This window comes from Rhagoletis pomonella, unplaced genomic scaffold (genome assembly GCF_013731165.1).
Source record: "Rhagoletis pomonella isolate Grant_MI unplaced genomic scaffold, Rhpom_1.0 Rhpom_scaffold_00004, whole genome shotgun sequence".
In the NCBI taxonomy this organism is placed as follows: Eukaryota; Metazoa; Arthropoda; class Insecta; order Diptera; family Tephritidae; genus Rhagoletis; species Rhagoletis pomonella.
Window position 1 is genome coordinate 70550696 of NW_023458558.1, and position 4738 is coordinate 70555433.

Sequence of the window (4738 nt, forward strand, 5' to 3'; positions counted from 1 at the left end):
ATGAGAAGGGAAGGTGCAGATTGGAAACTAGTGCTTTCCAACTGCCCAAACAATTGTGGCAATAATTTGAGAAGGGAAGGTGCAGATTGGAAACTAGTCCTTTCCAACTGCCCTAACAATATGGCCTGGAACTTGCCTCTTCAGACCACTTGCCTAATTTGCCTGCTCTGCCGTATGATTGGGAACTGCAATTGCGTTTTCTGGGAATTTCCGACCTTGTACTGGATTATTCAAATAAATTGAAGTGGAAGGTCGGAACTTTTTGGAGGGGGCAATTGCATATTTTTATTCATGCGGCCTAATATAGACATATGTAATATCTATACATATAATAAAATTGTAACATGTCGATGTCTGTACATTAAAGATATTAAAGAAAAATTAATGCGGGCGGTCTTTATTAGAGCACCAGAAGCCAAATCAACCATTTTTAGAATGTTTGTCTGTCTGTCTGTCTGTCTGTATGTTCGTTCGCGCATCACTCGAAAACGAATGCATGGATTTGAATGCAGTTTTCACCGATGTATTGCTAGAGGTCTAACTTAAAATATAGGAAGAAAAAAATTAGAGAGTTGCCACCTGTTTGAAAATTGGAGTTTAAGTAAATTGATAAGAAAAAATGAATATTGCAATATGGGCGTCAAAAGAACGAGGCTGAAAAAGGCTTACAGCCAAAAATACTTTTAAAAAAATTTACATTTAATTTAATTTATGAGATAAATTGAATATTGCAATATGGGTATCAAACTGAAGGGGTTTAGGAAATTTTATTGCCGAAAATAGTTTTAGGAGGAAAAAATGAATATTGCAATATGGGCGTCAAAAGAAAGAGGCTGGGGTTTAGGAAACTTTATTGCCGAAAATATTTTTAGGGAGGGCTGCCACCTGTTTGAAAAATTTTATTTTAATTAATTGATAAAATAAATGAAATATATATCTACATCTATACATATAATAAAATTCAGGTCGATGTCTGTACCTTATAGATATTAAAGAAAAATTAATATGGTGGTTTTTTATTAAAGCCACAGAAGCCAAATAAACAATTTTTAGAATCTTTGAATCTCTGCCTGTCTGTATATTTGTACGCGGATCAGTCGAAAACATGGAATTGAATGCAGTTTTCACCGATGTATCGCTAGAGCTTCCAATATAGAAGAAAAAATTAGAGAGTTGCCACCTGTGTTTAAAATTTCAGTTTAGGTCAATTGATACGGTAAAGTGAATACTGCAATATGGCTGTCAAAAGAAAGAAATTTACAACGGCTTACAGCTGAAAATATTTTTGTGAAAGGTTGCCACCTATTTGAAAACTTTAATTTAATTTAATTGATAGCATAAATTAAATATTGCAATATTGGCATCAAACTAAAGAGGCTAGGAAATTTTAATGCTGAAAATATTTTTTGGGGATTTGCCAACTGATTGAAAAATTGTATTCATTAAAATTTGTAAAATAAATGAAATATTGCAATACGAATATTAAACTAAAGAGGATTAGGAAGCTTACTTTTGAAAATATTCTTGAAGCTGGTTGCCACTTATTTGAAAACTTTAATTCAGTTAGATTTAAAATATAAACTAAGTGTTGCCATATGGGTATCAAACGAGAGTATTTGAGAATAATAAAATTGCAACAGGCCGATATCTGTACATAATAGATGTTAAAGAAAAATTAATAGGGGGTTTATTAGATCAACAGAAGCCAAATATAAAATTTTGGTATGTTTGTCTGTATGTTTGTAAGCGCATCACGCAAAAGCTAATGTATGCAGTTAAATTCAGTTTTCACCGATGTACATATTGCTAGAGCTCTAATTGAAAATATAGAATCCATTTTTTTTTGTTTTAGTTTATCTTCGATCATTATTCCTAGGTATTTGAACGTATTAACTTTTTCCAGTGCGTCGTTGTTTATATTTAGAGTTAGCAACGGACCGTTCTCAAAATTTCGCTTTGATATAACCACAAACTTAATTTTTTTTTTTGTGTGGAAGGTTTTTCGCTAAAAAAAATTAAAACTTTTCGTTGTTGCTACCAAAAAATTAAGAAATCTGAGACGTCACGTTTTACAATTTCATACAGTTCTCTTTACAATGTATTTCACTGAACTACTAAACGGCTGCATCGACTTGGTTCATATTTGGTAACACCTTGAAAACAAATATTCTGACCAAAAATTTACTCGGTATGTAGCTCGGGTTATTCCTAAAATTCTTATACAGACTAAAACGTAAAAAACCAATATATCTCTAAAACCAATTACGCTGGGGAACTGAAACATAGCACTGATGCATATATTACAAATGCATTGGGAAACGGGGCGTGGCTCCTTCCTTCCATACAAACTGAACTTCTCATATAGCTTATCTCTGGAACTGCTTACGCTAACGTCCTGAAATTCTACACAGCTACATATGTTATCAATACCGTAGTTATGGCGAAAAGTGGTAATTATTGGAAAGGCTGGCTCGATATACATTTACGTAAACGCGCATGTATCATTCGATTGGGAACCATTTTCTCCTAGATTTCCAAATCCCATTGAACTATTGTAACTTTGTCTTTAATTTTCAGTAAGGCAAAATTTATGTGAAAATTTTGAAGATTTTTTTTAATTTTTCACAAAGAATGGAGCTTTGCTTTTACGAGTTTCTCTATAAACGTTCCTATCTGCATACCTATTTGCATAAAATTAGAGCCGTTTTCGTTGTTCGGAATAAACTCAAAAAACACTGAATAGAGTTCCGTCAGATTGTCGGAGGTTATCTTACATACATATATGGTCCAATTACATGCTACTAGAAAACTCGCTAGGTGGTGCTGGAGTAGAGTTATTTATAAAAATTGTATTTATTAACCGATTTCGTTCAAATTTTAAATGTGAGCTATGTAGCTGTATGATGGAAAATTCTTTTGATTAAAATTTACCTGAATAGTGCCGCTGGAGTTAAGGTTGAAATTCATAACAGGTATTCATTTTATGGTAAGCAATGGTTTTGCAGAAAATGAACCCAATGGATGGCGCTGCAGACGAAATGTATAGAAACCCCGTGTGGTTGGTCTGCTTTGGCACTATGTTTAGTTATACGAATTTAGTTTTCAGATGTCTAAATGAAGGATGGGGTTAAGTTTTTCTGACGTCCTCATGCACGATCATGCGGTCTTGCATCTACCCAGAATTCAGTTCATAAATTTTACCACGAAATGTAAAAGTGGTGAATTAACAAGGAAAGATCACCGTAGGTATATCAATTGCTTCATTTGAAAGATACTTAAGAGATCACACGACTCATTTAGCAATGTACCGGAAAACTTTTCATCCTGTGGGACAGCGAGGATTCTTGGCCCTCCTATAACAGAAAACGCACTTCTGTGCTCTTGAGTTTCCCTATAAGAAATTTTATTGGCATACGCATCGCACCAATGTTGTAGTGCAAGATCATACAAAAAGATTACGCATGCCTGGCAGAGATCTCACAGGAAATAAGACCATCGGTAAAGCTCATGACACCGAAAGGGATTGGTATTCCATATGGTATCACAGCGTTACTATTATTGGCCTATATGTGAGGCGGATACTGTGGCTTAGTGGTTTCAACTTAAATCAAAAATTTTGACTTTACAGACTAATTTTTTTTTTAAACGCTCTTTTGCATTGGCCAACGCAAAAGCTCTTATTAGGCTCCGCGAGGTAAGCGGGCATAGGCTAGTTACAAATAAAACGTTTTTTACTTCAGAACACACGAATTATTTCGATGTTTCACTTGAAAGTACACAATACGTTTGCAATACGTTTGCACTTGTTTCTAAACAAAAAGTTTGTTTACGTATTGCCAAAAACGTCAAAGTCGGCAAAACCAAAGTAGCGGTTTTGGGAATGCGCCAGTTTCAGTTCATTTCACCATGGGTTTTCATGAATAGCATTACAGCAGTTTTTTGTATTCATGGTTGCAACAAAATGCTTAATTAACCGACTTGTTATCACTTTAAAAACACTTTATTTAATTTGCAATCCAGAACTCTTCGATTGTACTTTATTAGTAAGTTATGGGATATTTTTGCTTACGCGTAAAAGCACATTTAGCGCATTTAGCTCTAAATGCTACTCTAAATATACATTTATCCATACAAAATTCGTCACCTAAATGCAACTAAATGCAACTCCATTTTTGCATTAAGAATCTAAATGCTAAAAGCAACCCTGTGACCTTCCAAAATTTCCACGATTCGAACATGGTTTAAAGAGAAAAAGTGGCAACATTGCTTTTTCGAGTATACAGTTTCTAGCTGCGTTTCAGTGATCGCCGATCGAGATTTCTTTTATTTTACATTACATATTTTCATAAAGAAAAGTTAAGCAAATTCAACATCGATCTGATGCTGATAGAAATCTGGATCAATTTGTGATCAACTCTGTTTTTTTTTTGTTTCCTAATGAAGTGAGGAAATTTTAATTGACAGCACCGACAAATGAATATATACACAAACAAATGTTCGGTTATGGTTAAAACAATTCAAGTTTTTGTATTGAATTTTTGGTTTAAAATTTATTTTTTCCTTTTCAGTAGGGGTTTTGCACAGAAATATCGCAAAATGCCAAATAATAATTTGATTAGGCCACCTGTGTTGACAAGTAATCAATCACAACCAAGTGCAGAAGCATCTAGGGAAATGAGTAACCAAAATGCAGAACTCGTAAATAGGTTAGTCGACGCTAGATTAGGGCAAAGGGAAA